This window comes from Schistocerca serialis, chromosome 12, assembly GCF_023864345.2.
Source record: "Schistocerca serialis cubense isolate TAMUIC-IGC-003099 chromosome 12, iqSchSeri2.2, whole genome shotgun sequence".
In the NCBI taxonomy this organism is placed as follows: domain Eukaryota; kingdom Metazoa; phylum Arthropoda; class Insecta; order Orthoptera; family Acrididae; genus Schistocerca; species Schistocerca serialis.
In genome coordinates, this window is record NC_064649.1 from 4,846,084 (window position 1) to 4,860,048 (window position 13,965).

Here is a 13,965-nt window from a genome sequence, read left to right on the forward strand (position 1 = left end):
ATTTTTTCTGTCTCATTTTATCGTTGCACAAATCACAGTTCAGCTGAAACTATCTCTCTCTGCAACAGACATCATTAAGTAGAAAATATTTTGGGAAATGAATGGAAGAAATTAGACATCCTTAAAGAGTGAACTCCGAAGTATTCTCAACACAACTGAATACAGGTGTACATCTCATATCTCCATTTTCTCACGACAATTTGACGACAGAGACAGGCAGTCAGTCATCGAATGTAGCGGAAAAATTGAAATAAAAAGCTCGGCTGAACGATCGGAAATGCACTATTATCCTTAAGAAGGCTTCTACGAGGTGTAAACTTGTCATATTAACTGAAGTGTTCAAAGCTCCTTCGCCGAGTCACAAATGTACTGTCATTTTACAGTCTAAACTGAACCACAGCAATGCTACAGATCAGTATGTCATCACACCGAAAATTTCATAACCAACTGATCTGTCACCACAATATACATTTCAAAAACTAATATGCACACAAAAGAAATATTATCAATGTTCTATTCTCTTTCTGTATGCACACATGCCATATCGTCATAATGTGCTGGGATGAAGCAGATATCCAATAACAATAAGTTCCAGTGACCTCTAAGTATCTAATTTGCAAAATATACTAATTGCACACTTTTCCTGAATCACCTGTGTTGCTTGCATTAATCCAGAAGATAATTCCATAAGAGAAGAGGGAGTAAAAATATGCCAAATAGGCCAACACACTTGTCTTCAAAGTCAACACAATGAAATATGCTTCTAAAGGAATAACATTTCAAACTGAGCTTTTCAATTATTTTATTCGTGTGTTTACTCCATTTTAGCCTGCTATCCTACTGGACCCTAAGGAATTTTACACTCCGTGGTTTGTTTAGTGTATGACAATTAATGCCCATTTGTGGTGATAACTAGTCATTATTGTTAGTTTGAAACTGCATGATACGAGAATTTGAGAGATTAAGATTCTTAACTGATTAAGATTCTTAACTGGTAGCTGTGAACCACACACGGTCTCTTCTGTCTCCCTCAATTAGTATGCTCATTCATCGATACTTTAACGTGGCAGAAATACAAATACTGTGGTGTCTGATATGGACATAATTAAACAAAGGAAAATCTGGGGTTAAATAATGACAAAATTACATAAGGGATAGATAGCTACTCACCATATACTGGAGATGTTGAGTTGCAGTCAGACACACCAAAAGACTGTTATTCAAGTAAGCATTTCTCTAGAAGGACTGCTTCTGAAAGAAAAAAAAAAAAACAACCCCTCAACCTGCAGATCAACATCATCTTACATGTTTTTCGCAATACAAACATAATTAAGGAAGGCAAAGGTTAAACTTTAATTTCTGACTGGTGTGAGGTCATTATTTATAGGTACAGAAATGAGAGGAGATCTGATCTTACTCAACGAACCAATACTACGATCACACAAAGTGGTCTGATAAGTCACACAAAACCAAAAAAAGGATAACAAGATAACATTTGAACCTCATGTCTTCTTCCTCAAAAACATCAGTTTTGCTACTATGCTTCCCAGAACTGGACAACACACTTTACGTGGTCATCATTCCAACATCCTTTTCAATCTGCTTACTGTTCCCAAGACCTGGTCCAGCACTACAATTTTTATCCTCACACTCTCTTCTCACCATTATCAAACTAACTATTCATAGGAGTATTGGGTTGTGCGCTATTAACCTATTTATTCTTTTAGTCAAATTGTTCCGTACAACTCCTTTCCATATGGTACCCAATCAATAGAGTAGGTCTTTATTAGTAATGATCTAAGCATCTAATTTCCTACATTCTTCTTGCCTCTTCAGTGTACTGCCTAAATTTGACTGATTTTTACATTAACACATTTTAAGCACAGTAGCATGTATAACATATATAATGAGAATTTAATCTGACCTCAAATAAAAATAAAAATCGCCGAGTCCTACTGCAAGCTTTTCTAGCTACAGGACACGCACAGTGCCCAAGAGTCATCAACACAAATTTCTCAAAATCTTCCATCTGGAGTAAAATGTTTGACTGATGCTGCTGGCAGAAAGGTGTGAGTAGAGTTATTCTGATTTAATTTGTTGACTGAATTTATTTTATTTCGTGTTCCATAGGTCCAACTGTGTTGGGCTCACAAGAACGTGGAATGAGTCAGTTTTTTACAAATACAATATAATAATCTTACAGCTTATACAGACATTTGAGTACATGTTGTTGTTGTTGTGGTCTTCAGTTCTGAGACTGGTTTGATGCAGCTCTCCATGCTACTCTATCCTGTGCAAGCTTCTTCATCTCCCAGTACCTACTGCAGCCTACATTCTTCTGAATCTGCTTAGTGTATTCATCTCTTGGTCTCCCTCTATGATTTTTACCCTCCACGCTGCCCTCCAGTACTAAATTGGTGATCCCTTGATGCCTCAGAACATGTCCTACCAACCGATCCCTTCTTCTAGTCAAGTTGTTCCACAAACTCTTCTTCTCCCCAATTCTATTCAATACCTCCTCATTAGTTACGTGATCTACCCATCTAATCTTCAGCATTCTTCTGTAGCACCACATTTTGAAAGCTTCTATTCTCTTCTTGTCTAAACTATTTATCGTCCACGTTTCACTTCCATACATGACTACACTCCATACAAATACTTTCAGAAACGACTTCCTGACACTTAAATCTATACTCGATGTCAACAAATTTCTCTTCTTCAGAAACGCTTTCCTTGCCATTGCCAATCTACATTTTATATCCTCTCTACTTCGACCATCATCAATTATTTTGCTCCCCAAATAGCAAAACTCCTTTAGTACTTTAAGTGTCTCATTCCCTAATCTAGTTCCCTCAGCATCACCCGACTTAATTCCACTACATTCCATTATCCTAGTTATGCTTTTGTTGATGTTCATCTTATATCCTCCTTTCAAGACACTGTCCATTCCATTCAACTGCTCTTACAAGTCCTTTGCTGTCTCTGACAGAATTACAATGTCATCGCTGAACCTCAATGTTTTTATTTCTTCTCCATGGACTTTAATACCCACTCCGAATCTTTCTTTTGTTTCCTTCACTGCTTGCTCAATATACAGATTGAATAACATTGGGGGGGAGGCTACAATCCTGTCTCACTCCCTTCCCAACCACTGCTTCCCTTTCATACCCCTCGACTCTTTATAACAGCCATCTGCTTTCTGTACAAATTGTAAATAGCCTTTCGCTCCCTGTATTTTACCCCTGCCACCTACAGAATTTGAAAGAGAGTATTCCAGTCAACATTGCCAAAAGCTTTCTCTAAGTCTACAAATGCTAGAAATGTAGGTTTGCCTTTCCTTAATATTTCTTCTAAGATAAGTCGTAGGGTTAGTATTGCCTCACATGTTCCAATATTTCTACAGAATCCAAACTGATCTTCCCCAAAGTCGGCTTCTACCAGTTTTTCCATTCGTCTGTAAAGAATTCACGTTAGTATTTTGCAGCTGTGGCTTATTAAACTGATATTTCGGTAATTTTCACATCTGTCAACACCTGCTTTCTTTGGGATTGGAATAATTATATTCTTCTCGAAGTCTGAGGGAATTTCGCCTGTCTCATACATCTTGCTCACCAGATGGTACAGTTTTGTCAGGAATGGCTCTCCCAAGGCTGTCAGTAGTTCTAATGGAATGTTGTCTACTCCCGGGGCCTTGTTTCGACTTAGGTCTTTCAGCGCTCTGTCAAACTCTTCACGCAGTATCATATCTCCCATTTCATCTTCATCTACATCCTCTTCCATTTCCATAATATTGTCCTCAAGAACATCGCCCCTGTATAGACCCTCTATATACTCCTTCTACCTTTCTGCTTTCCCTTCTTTGCTTAGAACTTGATATTCATGCAAGTGGTTCTCTTTTCTCCAAAGATCTCTTTAATTTTCCTGTAGGCAGTATCTATCTTACTCCTCGTGAGATAAGCCTCTACATCCTTACATTTGTCCTCTAGCCATTCCTGCTTCTCATTTTTGAGACATTTGTATTTCTTTTTACCAGCTTCATTTACTGTATTTTTGTATTTTCTCCTTTCATCAATTAAATTCAGTATCTCTTCTGTTACCCAAGGATTTCAACTAGCCCTCATCTTTTTACCTACTTGATCCTCTACTGCCTTCACTACTTTATCCCTCAAAGCTACCCATTCTTCTTCTACTGTATTTATTTCCCCTATTCTTGTCAATTGTTATTTATTTATTTAGTTAGTTATTGTTCCGTGGGACCAAATTAAGGAGAAGTCTCCATCGTCATGGAACGAGTCAATACATGAAATTATAACGCGATATTAGAAACAGATAAAATGAAATATAAAAAAACATATTCAGCTGACAAGTCGTAAGTTTAAATAAAGAAAATCAACAATGTAACACTGGAATTTGCTTAATTTTTTAGCTCTTCCAGGAGCTCCTCGACAGTATAGAAGGAGTGAGCCATGAGGAAACTCTTCAGTTTAGACTTAAAAGAGTTTGGGCTACTGCTAAGATTTTTGAGTTCTTGTGGTAGCTTATTGATAATGGATGCAACAGAATACTGCACTCCTTTCTGCACAAGAGTCAAGGAAGTGCATTCCACATGCAGATTGGATTTCTGCCTAGTATTAACTGAGTGAAAGCTGCTAACTCTTGGGAATAGGCTAATATTGCTTCAGAATTCCCAGACTATTGAATAAGGGTCGACAAGAGGTTCTCGAACTTACACCACATATAGCTTGAACAGTCCATTTTTGAGCCAAAAATACCCTTTTTGAATCTGAAGAATTACCCCAAAAAATAATACCATACGACATAAGCATATGAAAATATGCAAAGTAGACTACTTTTCTTGTTGAAGTGTCACTTATTTCAGATACTGTTCTAATGGTAAATAAAGCAGCATTTAGTTTCTGAACAAGATCCTGGACATGGGCTTTCCACAACAGCTTACTATCTATCCGAACGCCTAGGAAGTTGAACTGTTCCGTCTCGCTTATAATATGCCCATTCTGTCTGATCAAAATATCGGTTCTTGTTGAATTGTGAGTTAGAAACCGTAAAAACTGAGTCTTACTGTGATTTAGCATCAAATTATTTTCCACAAGCCACGAACATATTTCATGAACAACATTATTTGATACTGTTCAATATTACGCACAAGATCCTTCACTATCAAGCTGGTGTCATCAGCAAACAGAAATATTTTTGAATCACCTGTAATACTAGAAGGCATATCATTTACATAAATAAGAAACAGCAGTGGCCCCAGCACCGACCCTTGGGGAACGCCCCACTTAACAGTGCCCCATTGGGACTGAACATCACTACCACTCTCAATATTGCGGAGAATTACGTTCTGCTTTCTGTTCTTAAAGTAAGAGGCGAACCAATTGTAAGCTACTCCCCTTACTCCATAATGGCCCAACTTTTGCAGTAATATCTTGTGGTCAACACAGTCAAAAGCCTTCGTTAAATCAAAGAAAACACCTAGCGTTCGCAACCTTTTATTTAATCCATCCAAAACCTCACAGAGAAAAGAGAATATAACTTTTTCAGTTGTTAAACCATTTTTAAAACCAAACTGAACATTTGACAGCAAATTACGTGAATTTAAATGCTCCAGTAACCTTGTATATACAACCTTCTTGATAACTTTAGCAAACACCGATAGCATAGAAATAGGTCTAAGAAACCGACCACTCCTAAAGGAAAAGTTACAGATATGGCTAAGTACTGGGCTAACATACATAGAACAATACTTCAGTATTCTGCTAGATACCCCGTCATATCCATGAGAGTTCTTGGCCTTTAGTGATTTAATTATTAACTCAATCTCCCTCTTGTCAGTATCATGGAGGAGCATTTCAGGTAACAGTCTCAGAACACTTTTTTCTAAGAGCGCTATATGATTCCCTGTTGGGACTAGGTTTCTATTTAGTTCACCTGCTATATTCAGAAAGTGATTATTAAATACTGTACATATATGCGACTTATCAGTAACACGGACATTCCCACTACACACTGATTCTATATCCTCGACCTGTCTCTCCAGACCAGCCACTTCCTTTATGACTGACCATATGGTTTTAATTTTATCCTGAGACTTAGCTATTCTATCTGCATACCACATACTTTTTGCCTTCCTAATAACATTTTTAAGCACCTTACAATACTGTTTGTAATGGGCTGCTGCATTTAGATTTTGACTGTTTCTAACGTTTTGATATAATTGCCACTTTGTTCTACAAGATACTCTTATCCCTCTAGTCAGCCACCCAGGCTGCCCGTTTGTGCTAGTACCCTGTTTTGAACGTTCTAACGGAAAGCAACTTTCAAAGAGCATGAGGAAAGTCTTGAGAAAAGCATTATATTTATCGTCTACTGTATCAGCGCTATAAACATCTTGCCACTCTTGTTCCTTGATAAGGTTTACAAAGGTCTCTACAGCAACTGGATCAGCTTTCCTAAACAGCTGATGACTATATTTAACACGTGTTGCAGCACAAAAATCTTTTAGAGTTAAAATTTGTGCATCATGATCTGAAAGGCCATTCACCTTTTTGCTGACAGAATGCCCTTCTAGTAATGAGGAATGAACAAAAATGTTGTCTATGGTTGTTCTACTGTTCCCTTGCACTCTCGTTGGAAAGAATACGGTTTGCATAAGATTATATGAATTAAGGAGGTCTACCAGCATCCGCTTCCTTGCACAATCACTTATACAATTAATATTGAAGTCACCACATATAACTAACTTTTTGTATTTCCTATATAGTGAACCAAGAACCTTCTCTAGCTTTAGCAAAAATGTTGTGAAATCGGAGTCTGGGGATCTATAAATAACAACAGTTAGAAGTTTAGCTCCGTTAAATTTAACCACACCTGCACAACATTCAAACACCTTCTCAGTGCAGTACTTTGAAACATCAATTGACTCAAATGGGATGCCGTTTTTCACATACATGGTTACTCCCCCACACCGCAAAGAGCTCCTAGAAAAGCTGCCAGCCAACCTGTATCCTGGTAAAGGAAGCCTCTGAATTATCTCCTTATTTAAGAAGTGTTCAGATATACCAATAATTTCAGAGTCAACATCTATAAGCAGTTCACTAACTTTATCTCTAAATTTTGATGAAATATACTAATTCCCTCATTACTTGGATACCTAAGCTTTGTCAAAAGTGGTTCCTTTGTTAGAGAGACTTCCCTTAAGCAGGAATACCTATCAGTTGACTTCAATCTAAAAAAGGTGCAGCTCTAACACCCACTACTGCAGGAATTTTCCCATGAGTGATCCCACCAACCCCACCTATGCTGTCACCTATAAGCTTTGCCAACCTCCCCTTCCCATACCTGTTGAGGTGCAGGCCATGTCTAGTGAAACCCGTCCTGCTGATAGACTCCACCGACACCACTGAAACGTGACCCACGCTTTCTGTCATCAGCGCACCCCCAAGTCTCACGTTATTACGCCTGACGGCTGTATTAAGATGAGGCCGATCGTGACGCTGAAACAGTTCCACGAAATGCACATTCGTGTTGCCAGTCTGAGTGGCTATCTTTTCCAGGTCTCTTATGTTCTCCCTGAAACTCTGTACAACCTTTGGTTTAGTCAGTTTATCCAAGTCCCATCTTAAATTCCCACCTTTTTGCAGTTTCTTCAGTTTTAATCTACAGTTCATAACCAATAGACTGTGGTCAGGGCCCACATCTGCCACTGGAAATGTCTTACAATTTAAAACCTGGTTCCTAAATCTCTGTCTTACAATTATATAATCTATCTGAAACCTTCTAGTATCTCCAGGGTTCTTCCACGTATAAAAATTTATACAGAAAATTCTTTGAGCAGTAATATAGAAAAAAGACGATATATATTTTCTTAGAATCATTAAAGCAGCACGGAAAAATAGATACAGAGCACAAACAGATACAGAGCTCAAGCTAAATAACATTTTTAGTGGCATTATGTCAACTTGTAGCATATAATACCAAATTTTACAATTTTTTTACTTAAAAATTCATCTAGACAGTAAAAAGCTTTTTCTAGTAAAAATATTTTTAGTGCTTTCTTAAACTTACTCTTGTTATGAATCTCTGTCTGTATTTCAGGAGGAGGATCACTGAAGAGTTTCGTTCCAGTGTAGTGGACACCCTCTTGCGCCAAGCTCAAATTTCTGTGCTCGTTGTGTATGTCATTCTTCCTCCGTGTGTTGTGCTCATGATAATTACTGTTTGGTTGGAATATCTCTATATTTTTACATACAAAGCACATGAGAGAAAAAACATATTGGCACGTAATTGTGTATATTTCACGTTTTTGAAAGCTATTTCTACATGAGTCTCTTGGGCACAATCCACGTATAACTCTTAAAGCTCGCTTCTTTGCAATGATCACTTTCCTTGCTAATGGCTGGTTGCCCCAAAAAATAATGCCGTATTCAACGAGTGAGTGAAAATGCCCACAGTATGCCACGTTTGCAGTGTTAGGTTCAACACATCTAGTGACAACCCGTAAAGCGTATGCAGCAGAGCTAAGCCTCTTACAGAGATCTACAATATGTAAAGACCAGTTCATTTTCTTATCAATGTGCACTATAAGAAATTTTTTTGTTTCCATTCTTTCTAGTGGCTAATTGCCACATGTCACACTTATCTCTCTCTCACACTTTTTGTTTTTGTACAGAACTCAATAACACTGGTCTTCCTGGAACTTAATGAGAGACCATTCACCTTGAACCAATTAACCACAACTGAGAGTATGTGATTAATGGATTCCTCAAGATTATTATCTGTTCTACTGCTTACAAAAATTTTGGTATCATCAGCAAATAATGTAAATTTACACAGCAGGCTTGTACATGATGGTACATCATCTATAAAAATCTGGAATAATAGTGGCCCAAGAATTGAGCCCTGGGGTACTCCACATGTAAAGGAAATCCATTCAGGATGTGAGGAAACATCACATACTCCCCCTGAGCTATTCAAGACAACTTTTTTGTTTTCTGTCTTGGAGATACGACTGTAACCAATTACCTGCAACACCACTTATTCCCACTAATTTTGATTTTCGCAAGAGAATCTTGTGATCAACACAGTCAAACACTTTAGATAAATCACAGAAGACACCAAGTCTCATTAAGGGTTTCTAGGACTTCATTTGCAAGTACAGCCCTTTTGCTGTTGTACAGCCCTTTTGAAAGCCAAATTGGCTCTTGCTGAGAATTCTGTTCCTCATGAGATGGTCATTAACTTTTACATGTATTAGCTTTTCCAGAATTTTAGAAAAAGCTGTCAGCAAAGAGATAAGTCAATAGTTAGTTAATTCAGTTTTATCGCCCTTTTTGTACAGGGGCTTCACAATGACACATTTAAGTCTACTGGGAACAACACCTTTCTCAGGGGAAGCATTGAAAATGTGACAAAGAATGTCCCTTATCCACACACAAGAATATTTCAATTAATTACTAGAAATATTATCAACCCCTGCAGAGTTCTAACTTTTTAGAGACATGATAATTTTTTTTTTAAATTTCATTTACAGTGACAGGATTAAGGTGCATTTCTGGAATTGTGTTTGAATATACAGCTTGACAAAGAGTTACGGCTTCTTCGACACTGAGCTTGCGACCAGTCTGTTGACTTACTGATAGGAAGCATTTATTAAAAACCTCAGTCGCACATTTGGGGTTATCTACTGGGCTACCTTCATATCTGATTTTATTACCATCATCTTTGCTTGTTGTATCTCTTCCTGTTTTCTTTTTTTACAATGCTCCAAATTGGTTTTATTTTATTATTAGAATTATCTATATTCTTCTCACAATAAAGGGCTTTTGATTTCTGTATTGAGCCAAGTCACCCATGTCACGACACCCACTATATAGCTGAGAACTCAGATTTTGTGTATTACCATTATAATTAATTTCATGAACTCCTGCAATGGTTTGTTGCTTTCTATACATTGCACTGGTAATAACTGCAAAAAGTTTGCTTCAATGCATTGCTTCAAAGTGAACTGTGAAAATTTGAAAATTGGCTGCAGTTTTTAAATGGAAACAAGTGGGCTGACAATTTTTTTTCCGTGAATATCCTTTCTCACATGGAGTTTACAAAAACTGCAATAATTGGTTATATAAAATTTTGTATTTTAATTTTATTTTTTTGTTAAATTTAAAAACAACAGGACACTTCCCCGGCTATAAGAATCATTGAAAAAATTATAAAGTGATCTATAAACAGTAATGTTTCATCACGAAAGAAGTCAGCTTTGAGAATAAATGACACAAAAAATGGGGGAGGGGCGAGGAGCAGTGAATTTCAGAGCATTTCTGTTAGCCACTGGCATACCCACAATATCATTGAGAGAAATATTGTTAACTACCCAATAAATATTAACAGCGTAAGTGAGGATAAAATATACAAATCCAACAAAAATTGTAGTATAAAACAAAACTACAAGCTATAAAACATACCCAAAGATTACACAACATATGAACACTAACTTTGTTATGATGGTAACTTCAGTGTCACAGCTGAATTAATTCAGTGCAATGGCACCTAGAATTTTGTTTATAGTATTTACCATTTTTTGTACGTCAACAGTTTGTCATTACTACACAAAATGCTGATGCTCCAATCTGCATTTAAGTTCATTTGAAACCACACATGTTGACAACATGCTTTAATGATACACAATTAACATTATTTTGTATGGGGACCACTTACCTATCACCAAAACTGCACAATCTTTGCTTAGGTAATAGTCGGTTGGTTTAAAAAAGGGGGGAAGGAACCAAACTACGAGGTCATCGGCCCCTTGTTCCTAATAAAACAATGCCAAGAGTGTGAGAATAAAATGGACGAGACATATAACACAAAACGGGAAACGAGGAAAAACCACAACAACGAATGAAAGGCAACGAGCACTGAACGGAACAAAGGAGGACAAGAAAACAACAGAGAGATGCTAGAAAAAGGAGAGAGCAAAGCAAGAAAGCAGACTACAGTGGCTGGCTGACCATGAGAGTAAAAATGGAAAGGCCGGCCATTCTCCAACACATTAAAACCTCCACCCTAAAAGCACTATGGTAGAGGACACAGAGGGACACAGGACATGCGCAAAAACTTAGATCAAATGATAAAACCCACTCTCACGAATAAAACATAAAACTTAATCGACCAATGAGGTATTGTCAGATAAAATGAGCGGCAACGAGTCCGGTAAACCATGATTTCAGCACTGGGCACCAGAATATGGGCCACTATAAACTGGGTGCCACACCGACACTGAGGCGGGTCTTCAGGGCACAGGAGGTAACTGTGGGTCGCCCAGGCGTGGCCAATGCGGAGCCGGCAGAGGACAACTAATTTCCTGCGAGAGGCCTGCACGGAAGACTTCCACACATTCCTAGTCTCCTTAATGACACGCAGTTCGTTGTGCGTACTGTTATGCCGTTCAGTCTCCCAAAGCCAAAAAACCCTGTGGCAGAAGTCAGAGCACAAGTTAGGCTCAGAGATGCCCATCTCCAGAAGCGGTTTCTGCGTAGCCTGTTTGGCCAGCCTGTCGGCAAGTTCATTGCCCGGGATGCCGACATGACCTGGGGTCCACACAAACACCACTGAATGACGGTACCGGTCCAGGGCAGAGATGGACTCCTGGATGGACACCACCAAAGGATGGCGAGGGTAGCACTGGTCAATAGCTTGCAGGCTGCTCGAGGAGTCAGTACACGGAAGAAACGATTCCTCGGGGCACGAACGGATATACTGAAGTGCAAGAGATATGGCCACCAGCTCTGCAGTGAATACACTGCAGCCAGCAGGCAAAGAATGCTGATCAATATGGCCTATGTGGACAAAGGCGAAGGCAACATTACTGTAGCCATCGAGCCGTTGCTGTTAACCACTTCACAGTCCCGGAACAATTCAAGAATCGAGAGGAAGTGACAGCGGAGAGCCATAGGGGTTACGGAGTCCTTAGGGCCACACGGACAATCCACGTGAAGCTTCGGCCTACAGCTACACCACGGAGGTGTACGTGAATGGACCTCGAGGAGAGGTGGTAAAGGAAAGGACTCCAGTTCAGACAGAAGCGATTGCACGCAAACCGTAATCGTTAGCCCTGACCTGGGCCGCCTATGCGGGATGTGAATCACCGTGGTTGGGAAAAGAAGACAATAATTAGGATGTTCAGGACAGCTACGAATGGGTGCAACACAACTGGTGAGCAGTTGTCCACGTCTGATCTTCAATGGAGGGACTCCAGCCTCCACCAGTATGCTTGTCACCGGACTCGGCCTACGAGCTCCTGTCACTAGTCGAACTCCGCAATGGGGCAATGGTTCGAGCAAACGCAGTGATGAGGGCACCGCCAAACCATAAATCACACTCCCATACTCGAGGTGGGATTGAACAAGGGTTCTGTAGAGCTGCAGCAGCGTAGAGCGATCTGCAAGCCAGTTGGTTTTATTCAGGCAGCGGAGGGCATTGAGGCGCTACCAACACTTCCGTTTCAGCTGATGAAGATGAGGAGACCAAGTCAATCGAGCATCAAAAACCTGACCTAAGAATCGATATGTCTCCACTACAGTGACTGGATCGTCATTAAGGTAAAGTGCTGGTTCCCGATGCACGATACGACGCTGACAGAAATGCATGACACACCTCTTCATGACGGAAAATTGGAAGCCACGGGCTAGAGCCGATGACTGCGCCTTGTGAATGGCTTCACGTAGGCGATGCTCAGCGACACCAGTACTGGAGCAGTATTACGAAATGCAGAAGTCGTCTGCATACAGAGAAGATGAGACGGAGGGCCCGACAGCTGCTGCTAGACCGTTAATGGCCACTAAAAATAGAGAGGCACTCAATATGGAGCCCTGCGGGACTCCATTCTCCTGGGTGGAACTATGGGAGGCACCAACTTGGACACGGAAAGTATGGAGCGACAGGAAGTTTTGGATAAAAATTAGCAGCGGGCCCCGGAGAGCCCAATCGTACAATGTGGCAAGGATATGATGTCGCCAGGTCATATTATCTGCTTTACGCAGGTCAAAAAAGATAGCAAACAGGTGTTGGCATCTGGAAAAGGCTATTCGAATGGGAGATTTGAGGGACACAGGGATTATCAGTGGTAGAGCGGCCCTAGTGGAAGCCGCACTGACATGGAGCCAGCAGGCCACGTGACTCCAGTACCCAACCCAACCGCTGACACACCATATGTTCCAGCAGCTTACAAAGAAGGTTGGTGAGGCAGATGGCCCAATAGCCACGAACATCCAGCAGGTTTTTCCCGAGATAGATGCAATCGCACCAGATCCGGTTGAAGAAAATGAGGATATATCGCTTGTAGTCAAGTGAGATGTTTAATCATCTGGCTGTGGATCCGGTCAGGCCCAGGAGCTGTGTCAGGGCAATGTGAAAGGGCACTGAGGAGGTTCCACTCTGTAAATAGGGCGTTAAAGGATTCACTGTGGCATGTAGTGAATGAGAGGACTTTCCCCTCCAGCCGCCGTTTGAGAGGGGGGGTAATTCTCCAATGCAGAGGCTCGAGCAAAGTGCTCGGCAATCACATTTGCATCGGTAGATAATACGCCATTTATAGTAACACCGGAAACACCTGTTGGGGTCTGGTACCCGAAAAGACGTTTGATCTTTGTCCAGACTTGGAAGGTGACGTACGGCACCCAATGGTCGAGACATGTCTCTCCCGACACTCCTGCTTCTGTTGTTTGATAATATGGAGAACACGGGCACGGGCACGGAGCTGTTAAAAGGCTACGAGGTGCTCCAGGCCAGGGTGCCACTGCAGAGCTCGCTGACACTCCTTAATTGCTTCAGCGACTTCCGGCGACCACCAAGGGACTGCCTTACGCCTCGGACACCCTAAAGACCGAGGGATCACTTTTTCTGCCGCAGAAAGAATTGTTGTAGTCACCTGATCAACCATCACATCGT

At 40.3% G+C, this 13,965-nt stretch overlaps 1 long non-coding RNA gene across 2 annotated transcripts in view; it reads right to left on the minus strand.

Annotated features, from left to right (window-relative positions):
- The window catches only part of LOC126428331 (uncharacterized), a 190,628-nt gene that overhangs the window by 161,611 nt on the left and 15,052 nt on the right, over positions 1 to 13,965 (minus strand). The window contains exons 2-3 of one of the 2 annotated variants that reach the window (XR_007576820.1): positions 8,086 to 8,253; positions 1,171 to 1,251 (exon numbers count right to left, since the gene is read on the minus strand). This is a non-coding gene — a long non-coding RNA (uncharacterized LOC126428331). The remainder of the gene's footprint in view (positions 1 to 1,170; positions 1,252 to 8,085; positions 8,254 to 13,965) is intronic. The other variant, XR_007576819.1, reaches the window with a different exon arrangement.